Here is a 10,980-nt window from a genome sequence, read left to right on the forward strand (position 1 = left end):
CAGCCAGCAGGGACTTCCATCTGGGGCTCAGGAGGGCATCGGGGAGATCCTCGGAAGACTGGAGCCTTGGGAGGCCAATCGCAGAGATGGAAAAGGGAGTGCAGGACTAGACCCAGGGTGGAACCCCAAGTAGCAGCCAGACCAGTCATGGGACACAGGGTAGGGGGCAGTGGGGTCTGGAGAGGCAGGCCACCCCAACCACTGTGTGATCTTCTCAGTGGGGTCTTTAGTGGCCTTCACCTGAGCCATTTCAGGGTATAGAAGGGTTCCAGCAGAGTTGGGACAGGGGAGAGAATGGGGATAGGAAGCGTGGATGAGATTGTAGACACCCAGGCTTGGCAGGAGGTGTTGGAGAGGCTCAACCAGCACCTTCCGGGCATCAGGTCCACAGACCGTCTGAGTCCCTCCTCAACTCCCACCTCCCATGGAGCAGATGAGCCAGTCAGTAAGGGTTCACTGAGCCCCCTTCTCCTCCTCCACTGTGGTGTCATACAGGACTGGGGACAGGAGACACAGGACCACTCAGGAGGGGTCAGAAATGACAAGGGGAGCATCCAGAAGGTCAGGGGAGCAAGGGAGCTCAGGGGAAGGCACCAGGCCCACTTGAGAGTGTGTGGCAAGAGCTGTTGAGGTGAAGGGGGTGTTCCAACACAGTCAGGGGACCAACAAAAGAGGAGGCGAGTGGTCAGCCTGATGGCAGGACCCAAGAGACACAGGAGGCAAGGCGGCCCTCCACCGAGACCTCAGCCTTAGCCTCCTCTCTCTTTTGTGAGATGCAGCTGCCCCTGCGGCTCCTGTTGGGGAGGTGGGGGGAGGCCCAAGCCCCACCCTGAATCAAACTCCCCCAGGCCCCACCCCACCCCACCGGGTGGCTAAAAATAAAAGCAACGATAATTTCCCTAAATGAAACCTCCACTTAAACACTTAAAAAGCAATAAAAACTCAATTTTCTTTCTCTCAATTATTTTACTTATTCCATTTTCCAAAAGGTTCACCCTGTTATGAAGATGCATTTTTCCCCATCAGTGGCAGCATTCTCCACCATTACTCAAACTGACTCAGCCTCCCTCTGCCAGGAGGGTCGCCTGGTCTCTGTGGCAACGGGATGCTGCAGAGGACTGTGACTTCACCCCTGCTGCCTGGTTGGTGGGGAAACTGAAGGGGTAATAGCTGCCCCCCACCACGAACTCATGCCTTGGTTTCCCAGCCTCCCAGCTCTGCCTCCCAGCACTGTCCCTTTGGCGTCCCTGCTTCCAAGCCTCCCCACCAGCCCATGCCCTCTGCCTCCTGACCCCTCCATTCAGGCCTCTCTGAAAGGGACCTGTGTGGAGGGAGATGGAGTCCCTCGGCCCTCAGACAGCTGGAGGCCTGGTTTAGGGGAGCAGACTCAGTGCTTCATCACAAAGCCCTGACACTGTAAAAATTAGGTTTCTGATGTCATTAGTGCTTTGTGATCAGCTCCATTTGTATCGTGCCCGCCCTATTGCCTCATCTCTGCTAATTGTTTTTACTCGCCCCTTCCATTTTTAAACTGCTGTCTTGTTGGATTTTAGTTTTTAATTATTGCTGCCTCCCTTTCTTTCCTAATTGGTCCAGGCCCCTATCCTTGTGCTGTGGCTGAAGTTGGCTTCCTCAGAGTGGCCAAAGCTTGCCCACCACCTGCCCCAGTCGGCCCTAGGTGGTCACAGCCTTGCTCCAGAGGCCGACCCAAACACCTGACGCCTGGTGCAGAGAAGGCATTTTGATCTGGGTCCATCGTCCAGACATACACTGGGCACCAAGTGTACAGGGCTGTGAGTGCAGTGATCCTAGGGGGATATAAATGACCAGTTCCCCCTGAGAACTTGCCTTTGCCCTGTCGTGGGAGGGCTGCAACCACCTCCTCTCCCAACTCCCAACAACTGGCCAGCCCACCCTGCTTTCCTCATGGCCCTGGGCCTCTGAGGTTTACCGCAGTAGGACACCAGCCTCCTCCCCCACTGCCCAAAGCCCAGAGGTCACTCTCAGCCTCACCTCTGATCCATTGTTCACACAGGTACTCCTGCCTGGGATGCCTTTCCTCCTCTTGGCTCTGCTGAATCCTGCTCAGTGCTCTCTGACTGTTCATTGGTCTGTCCATTTGTTTATCCATCTGCCATCATCTACCTATCTATCCGTGCATCCCCTCTATCTACCCATCTCTCTGCCTACTTGCCAGCCTGTCAGTGGGTCTCCTAGTCTGATTTTTTTGCCCCTCCGTCTGCCCAAGTCTCTCTTTGCATCTGCCCTAGCCTGGTTCCTTCCCCTGGTGTCTGCCCATAAGGCCTCTGGTTTTCCCTTCTCCATAAGCCACAACTCCGTGGAGGCCTCTTCTACATTTCACTTGGTCACAAACAAGTAAGAGCCAAGTTCCTGGGAAGTCTGAAAATTGAGCCTGATCTCCATTTCCCCCAGCTTGTGTTACACATGTTCCTGCCTCCAGGTCTTTACTCCCAGCAGGTATGCCTGCCGGATGTGCCCTCTCTTTCCCTTGACACATCCAATGACTACAGACACACACACACACACCCGCCCAACCCAGTTAGTAGGACTGGGTCCTGTACTAGGGCTGCCACTCTCTTGCTGTGTGACTTGGCAAGATCCTTCCCTTCTCTGAGCTCCCACCTTTATCATCTATAAATGGCCCCTCACAGGGCTGCTGTGAAGCTCATAGGAGTTCTGGGTGGACATGTAACCACATGTCCACTCTGAGTGGACAGAGAGGCCAGGGGCTGTTTTTCCCCATCCTTTGGGACCTCTCCCCCAGGCCCACTTTCCCCTCTCTGAGCCCCTCTACCCTCTCCCTCAGTGGAGTCATTACTGGGTTTCAGCAGCTGAGCTTCCTCAAGCCGTCTGATGCTCAGAACAACCCTATGACGTAGGGAACATCAACAGCCCCAGAGAGGGAAGAGAAGTACCCAAGATCTCACAGCTAATAAGGGCAGAGTATAATTTGAACCTAGGGCTTTGCAGCTTGTCTTGGGATGGGTCACTGGGTGCTGGTGAGCCTGGGTGCTCCTGAAGGTAGGGATGGGCAGCACGGGCCTTGACCAGCAGTTTTAGCTCACCTGGGTGCTGGACCCATGTTTCAGATTGAGACAATGAGGCCCAGAAAAGGAAGAAATTGCCAAGGTCACCTGTGAATCCTGGTCTATCAGGGGCTCTGTCTGGCAGAAAGATGGGCCCCCGTACTATGGGGGGAGGGCTTGCACGGCCAGCTGCCCTGGGGAATGTGTGAATCGAGCTGCAGTCACAGGTGAATGAGATCTTTTCACACCCAGTTATCCTTCCTCCCTGCCTTGGTCTGTTTGCTTCTTCAGTGGTGTGAGGGGCAGTGCAGCACCAGGATACAAAGGAACCACACCTGTCTTGCTCACTGTCCCCCCTGCCAAGCCCCCAGCACGGGGCCTGGCTCAGATATCTTTGGTGACTGAATGCATGAAGGGAAGAAGGAATGAACATCCCATCCCCACTTGGCCACTACTGAGTGTAGCCCCAGACACAAATGGGCCCTTCAACCAGAAGCACCTGGACTTCACAAGAGGATATGGAGGAGGTGAGGCACTGCTGATGGAACTGCATCAGAGTTGGGAGGCGACCGGAACCGGTTGCCTTCCTGGTACCCCCGCTACCAGTCCTCACAGCAGCTTCGGAGACTCAGGCTCCTGGTTGGCTCTGTTGGCCTGCGGTGTGCCCCGACCCAGTGTCCCAGACTTGGTACCCTCCCTGCGGGCGGGGCGCAACAGTGCTGGGGCAGCCAGAGCGCCAGCGGTGGGCAGTGCCACCTGGAGGGATGCACATGCGCGGGGCAGCCGCCTGGCCCTGCCGCCGCCTCCCGCGCCCCAAACGCGCGAGAAAAGCAAACAAAGACGTATTGGTTTCTGCTCTATTAGAGGCGCAGGAGGGGGGAAATCAATGTTTAGTAAATGTGAAAAGAGAAAATCGTTCAGAAAAGGCCGTCTATTTCCAAGCCGGAGAGGGGTTCGTAAACAACACAGGCCATTGTGGAGGAAGCACCGCGGGCCATAAAACTCCCCCAGCGGAGGAGGAATGTTCGCATAGCTAGCAGGACCCTGACTGCAGAGGCCAAGGCCGGGCTCCTCACCCAGGCTTAGTGTGGGGAAAGGTTGAGCCATCGTCCTTTTAAAGCCACACCCAGGCACCTCACATTGGCCATGCTGCTGCCCCTTAATCTCTTCCATGGCCCCCCATTGTCTGCGTTGCATCTGAGCCCCCTCCTTGGCCTGCAGGGACTTGCATGGTGGACCCTCCCTCACCCTGTCCTGCCTTATGGCTCTGACACCCTGACTGCCTGGGAGTTAGCTGTTCCCAGGAGGGTCAGGGCTCTGGCTTCCTGGAGGAAGGGCGTTTGAACCGGGCTTTGAATCATGTGGAGAACTTCTCCAGGTTAAGAAGAAAAGGAATGGTAATTTGGGGTGGGGGAATAGTATATGCAAAGGTCAGGAGTACTTGGGAAGTAGCCACAGGCTCTAAGGAGGTGGATGCTAGCAGGGAAGGGGAACTTTTGTTTCAGAGTGGGTGGCTGAGGGAGGAAGAGGTGCTGGGGATGGAGGTGGGAGCTGGCATCCAGGTAATTGGGAGGGCCTCAGCCAACCCTCTGGTCAGGCTGCACTGGCTCCAAAGGGTCCAGAAAAAAAAAGCAGAATCAGAGAACCCCTGGGAGGCCACAGATGGGAGGCTGAAGTTGGAGTAGTTCCTGCTCTGGCCCCAGCTGGGCTGCTAGACTGTTAGAACCACCTCTCTGGATGGCTGGGATGCTGCCCTGCCTCTCCATCCCACCAGCCCCTGGTGGCTGGCATCTGTTCCAGAGAATGGGGTGCGTGGGATGGAGCCTTTTGTCCTCTCCATTCATCAAGACCTGGTGGGCCGCGCTGGGAAGTATTGAATTTTAGCTTAAGATGGATGGCACGACTGGAGTCTCCTTTACAAATGAATTATATTCTGCTTACCATTTGTGTGTGCGTGTGTGTGAGCATGTGCGAGTACTAGATGGGGGTGTGGATTTGAGGGGCACACTCCCATGGGTGGGCATGCATGTTTAGGAGTATATGTGCATGGAGAGGAAGTGGTGGCTAGGATGCAGGCAACTCTTGCAAGGAGTTTGATAGAGAAGAAAAAAATCCTTGAGGGTGAGGCTAGGGAGGGTGAGCAGGGAAGGGCAGCAGCTTTGTTTTTATCACTGCTGTTACTATATTGGTACAGGACCCTGTTGCCTGCACTAAGTCCCTTCCAGGTGAGTCTTTCAGTTTCATAAGATCACATGAGGTTGTGAGATCAGATTTTTTATCATCCCTATTTGCTGAGGAAATGGAGGTTCAGAGAGGTGAGGTGACCTGCCTGAGGTCACACAGCAGGATCCTGGAGCTGGGACTCCAGAGCATGGCTGGGGCCTGAGACTATTTTCCTCATGGGGAGGTGGCTCTGAGAGAAAGCTGAGTTAGAGAGGAGAGAGTGGAGGGCAGGAGTTGAGAGACATGGGGGACTAGAGTACCCCAGGGCAGAGCACTGAGATCTTGATTGCTCTGGGCAGGAAAAAAAGCCTGGAGAAAGAATGTCCCCAGGTGAATGGCCCAACAGAGAGGCCTTTCTTCAAAGCTTAGGGGAAACCAACTGGACCCCTAACCCCTCCCTGAGACTTTGCAACCCCACCTCCAACCCAGGATGTCTGCTTCCATTCCACCCCTCTGGACCTCTGCTTTCCCATGTGTACAACAAGGTGTCTGGACTGGCCTAGGGGAGTGGAAGACTGCTGGGCTTCTCTGGGCTCTGACCTTCTGGAGCTCTGTGTTAGGCATATGCACAAGTAAGTGGGCACATGTTTTTGTGGCGGAGTGTGTGCATGCCCAAAGGGGAGCACAAGTACAAAATGGGGGTCCAAAGGAATGTGGGTATGTGCTTGTGTGGGTCCCAGCCCATGGGGCTGGAGGAGCGTGCTCACACGGGGGAGGGAGCATCCCAAGGGTCTGCTAGGTCAGCTCAGCCCAGGGTGAGAAGTGTAAGTGAGTGTGGGCATGAGTAACAAATCAAGGTAGGCCAGGCCTGTACCTGGGTCTGGGGGTGGGGATGGGGCAGGGATAGGGTCTGGGTGCAGGGAGAGGAAGCAGAGGAGACCGTTGGATCTCAGGACTTGAATTTCCACCCACCATAGCCCATTCCCATCCCTGCACCCACTCTGGCCTCACTGCTCAGGGCAGCCACAAAGAAAACAATTTTGCTCCAGCTAAGGCCAGCAGGAGATAGAGACTGCGATAAGGGAGCTTCAAGGTGAAATCAACCAGCATAGCCCTGGCTGGTCAGGGGAGGGGTTTAGCGGCAGGGGGTGGGGTGGGGGGGGTGGGGTTAGAAGGAGGGTACTCAAAGAGGCTCTGGGGTGACGGAGTCTGAGGAAGGAGGGATGAGGAGAAAGGCCACCCTGGGGGCCAAGCTGCAGAGAGGGGAGGACGAGTTCAAGGACACCAGAGGTGGAGGGACTTGCTGAGGAGGGTGTAAGCACTGAGAAGGGCACTTTCAGGCCCAGTCCCGGTGGGACCCTCAAGGGGTCACCTCCCCAGCGCCTCCTGAGTCATGGAGTTGTCATCCAGTGTGAGCGTCCAGGGCGGCAGGACATGGGCTACAGGACTGGGGAGCCTAAGTGGCAAGAGGAGGCCCGGGCTAGGCTTTGGCCTTGAGTGCCAGTGGAGGACAAAACATGGCCAGCCTCAGGACTGATGAGCAGGAAGATGGGTAGGGGGTTTCTGGCACCAGAGGCGGCACCCCTCCCCACTTCAGGAAGGCAGGCATCTTTCACTCCAGTTGCCTGGTGTCAGGTGGGCACCTTCACCAGGGGAGGTATTCCCAGGCAGGGAACAGGTGATAGGGAGCAGGTGTCAGATGCAGGCCATGCCAGGACCTGTTCAGCCAACCTGCTTCAGTGTCCCATCCTGACATACTTTGAGGTCAAGAAGGACTAGGCAGTGGACTAGGGAAGTGGGAGCAGCTAGATGGGTGGGGCCAGGAGCTGCAGGTGAGGGAAGAAGGAAAGGTTCAGGCAGGTGTCCCTGGTGATGAGGTGTCTCACCTGCAAGAACCTCTCCCCTACCCCTGGCAGGAGCCAGGTCAGGCCTTGTCCAGATGCCCAGCCCTCGTTGTTCCCAGTTCTTCTGTTCCTTATGGCAAGCACCCTACAGATTCCCCTGCTGTGACCCCCTTCAGAACAGGAAAGGGAGCTTGGCAGGGCTAGCTTGGAGTCTCCCTCCTCCCAAGGCCATTGTGGATGAGTGAAGGACCCAAAGGCTGTTGCTGCGAGTGGGCTGTCCTTCTAGTGAATTTTGCTCATTGAAGGAACAAATGAGTCCCCCAACCTGAGGTCCAGGAGCCTCTAGAAAAATAGCTGCGGCCTCAGAATTGTTCTGATTTCTTCAAGGGGCGCTCCCTGGAGGTCTGGGCAATCTGTGATGAGCGGCAGGGGACACTTTCTGCTGCTCCTTCCCTTATCAGCCAGTGCTTCCAGGGGCTCCTGGCTGTCCCCTTGGGCCGGACACCCCGCACGCTCTTGTGTCCCCCCAGCCTTGGCTTTAAGGTGCTATAGGTCTGGGATCTGTATCAAACCCCAGTAGGAAGTACTGCCTGCTGCAGAAATGTCGTTGTGGACATGGGCAATCAGCCAGACAGGGCCTCTGTCTCTCCTTCAGTCTATTTTTCTATTGTTTCTGCCCTTACTGAGGCAGCCTTGGGAAATCTCCTCGTCCTTCTCAGTGGGAGAGGGTGATGGGAGACCAGAAGAGGAGTGTTTGTGGAGGGAGAACTGGATGGGTGGGGCAAGTTGGGCTCTAATGTGGGCCTCCCTACAGTCTTCAGACCCAGGCAGAGGGTGTATGGGGGGCGGGCCTGGGATTCTCCCTGTGCTCGGAGGGAAGGATCACTTAGTAGATGAGCCTCAGCACCATGGAGGATTCCTACACACTGACCAGGCCCCTGCCGGAGCCCAGATGCCATTCTGCCTATGAATCAGTGCCTGGGGTCCCTCCTGATGAGTCTCAAGGGTCTATTGTCTCCCCAGTGAGTGCTGTCACATGTTGCCTATGTCTCCTCCACATTGGCCTGGACAGGCCAGGATCTCAGGACCAGCGAGTTTGTTGACAAACTGAACCATGGTCTCCCAGGCAACCTCCACCACACCCTGGGCTGCTCTCCAGTCCTGGGGACCACCTTCCCACACTCTCCTTCCTCTCAAAGTTTTAATTTAACCAAGGCATCCTTTCTTCTCCCTGAAGAATCAATATTTTCTCTGTCTTTTGACACTTATTTTATTTTATTTTTACATGCGGCCTCCCAAAGGCTGTAATTTACGGCTAATACCGTGCAATCAAAGACAATGGCTGGGCGCCTGTGACAGGGAGCAGGCAGGCTCCCTGCCGGGTACCCACAGCCCCCCGCCCCCACCCACTCACAGGGGTGCCCGTGGCTGTGAGGCCTCTGGGTCCAAGATCCACGGGGAACCTGGGAGAGACATGAGCTGCGATCCCAGCCATTATCTGGAGGGCACACAGGATGGGTCCCCAGCTGAGGAGGGCCCTGGAGTAGCCCAGGGGGGTGGGGGCTTTTGTGTGTGTCGGTGTCTGGTCTGAGTGGAGAGGCAGGCAGGGTGCTCAGGGACTCCCTGCTGCTGAGCCCGCCTCAGCTGTAGAGCGCCCCCCAGCTGAGGTGCCAGGGCAGTGCCTCTCTCAGCCCCTACCTCCTTACTCGCCTGCCACCCCTCCTCCGCCTCTGCTGTGCTGTGCCCGCGTGGCTCCCTGTAATCTACAGCGCTGTTACTCTGTGTCAGTGACTTAAATCCTCTGATGGAGCTGGTGACAGCTTAAATGGCTGCCATCCCCTCCCCATACCCGCCGGGCCCTGACGAGGCCCCATAGGGGAAAGGGGGATTTGCTGAGGTGGGATTTAGATAGTATTTTCCAAGCTTCAGGGTGGCCAGGCTGCTGTTCTTTGCCCCTCTGGCAGGGAGGGAGCCCAGTGTGCCCTCTCCTTTCCCTCACCACTGATCAAGGAGGGAAGATAAAGCCCTCCGTAAATTCTTGGGAAATGGAGTGTCCGGAACACGCTTAATTCCACCTGCCTGCAGGTGCGAGGTGCAGGGAGGGGGGCAGGGTGCCCAGCACCCAGCGTTCCTTCTCTGTGGCCTGTGGCCCATAACAGTAGGGAGTAGGACAGGCCTGGAACCCAACCCTGTGCAGCAGACCCAGCCCCGACCTCACCAGTCACCCACAGTTATACTGATGCTCAGACCCCAGCTCTGCTCCGAGGTCTTTCTTCTTATCCTGGAGTCTTCCCTTCCATTTGGATATTTGATCCCCAGTTCCATCTCTCTTCAGCTAATGGGGTGGGGGACATTATACATATGGGGAAAGCTGAGGCACACAGAGGCAGAGCTAGCCAAGGCCACCCAGGAGTTGGGAGCAGTGCAAGTCCTGGCCCCAACCCCTGCCTCATCCTGAGTTTCCTGAGAGTGGGGCTGGCCTCCCTGCCTGGCTCCCTCCCTGGCAGCAAATCCAGAGCAGGGCACTGGGGTGAGGTCAGCACAGAGCTGAGAGGTCTTGCTGCTGGATAGGGTCTCTCAGCACTGGGTCAAGAGAGCCTAAGAGGGTCCAGCATTGTCTGGTCCTCTGGCTCTGGGAAGGAACGGCCAGCCCAGTGCAGCAAGGTCCAAGGCTGGCTCAGGGCGGGCCTCGCGTAGAGGGAGGGCACAAGGTCTGGGCTCTGCCGATGGATGTCAGGGACAGGACTTGGCCCTTCTGGGGTCCCTGCCTAGTGGGGGCAGATGAGATCCTGGTTGGGCACTACGTGATGAGAGGGAGCAGTCCAGGAGCCATGGGATCACCCAGAGGCCCTATTCAGGTTTGTGGAAGGTCATTAAAGCAGAGGCCAGAAGGAAGGGTGAGTGGAATTCTCCAGAAGTTAGGTCCATGTAAGGGGGTAGGTATTACAGTCAGAGGGAACAACATGTGTGAAGTAGCCCCTGAGGGAGGAGCCAGGACTCTGGCCTTGAGGGCGGAGGGTCAGAGGGGTGGCATGACAGAGTTCAGGAAGGCCAAACAAGATCTTGTGACCACCCTTGTCCCGTGTGAGGACACGGGCAGCAGCACTCCCTTTCTCTGGTAGTGGACACTGAGGCGTAGCAGGGTTAACTGACTGGTCCAGGGTCAAGAGTTTGCCTGTGGTTGAGCTGTGACTTGAGCCCGGATCCTGTTGCCACCCCTCAGCTCCCACCCTGGCCAGGACTCGGGCTAAGCTGAGCTTGTAGCTCGCCAGCCTCCTAAACCCCTGCAAATCCCTCCTGGGAGTAGGAAGTGTCAGAGGAGTAATTAAATGATTGAGTGAGCAGGGTCAGTGACTGGAACAAGGCACTCAGCCACACCAGGTGTCCTTCCAAATAGCCACATGTTCCCGGTTGGGGGCTCCAAGGGCCTGAGCTGGTAGAAGGGGCCTGTCTCCCTGCCTTATGGGAGTCACGCGGACTTTCAGCTCTCGGCGCGGGACCACCGGAAAGTGGGCTCAAGGCTCAGTAGCCAAACTGTTCCCAGAGGGACCCTTTACTGCCACTGCTCTGTCCGATGGAGCTCACGGTCTGGAAAGACAGACTCTGGACGGCCAGACAGGCATAGGATGGGGTCGCTGGGGTGCAGGCAGGGGCTGACTTCTCAGCATTCTGTTTCACCCCGAACAGACCCCTTTCATAGAGCTGGGCTTAGGAATGAGACAGTCCTGGGGTCTCTTCCTGCTCGCAGGGCCCCCTCTGCAAACCACCGCCCCCCAGATCCACAGCCCTAACTCAGTGGCTTAGCCCAGCTCCCTGCACCCCCCACCCCAACCACATTAATGACTTTTTAATAAATTGAAAAATTGTTTCAATACCAAATGTGGTCCTGGGACATTGTTCGTGACTGTATTGAGCTTAAGTCAAAT

The sequence above is a fragment of the Phocoena sinus genome, chromosome 11 (assembly GCF_008692025.1).
Source record: "Phocoena sinus isolate mPhoSin1 chromosome 11, mPhoSin1.pri, whole genome shotgun sequence".
Classification (NCBI taxonomy): Eukaryota; Metazoa; Chordata; class Mammalia; order Artiodactyla; family Phocoenidae; genus Phocoena; species Phocoena sinus.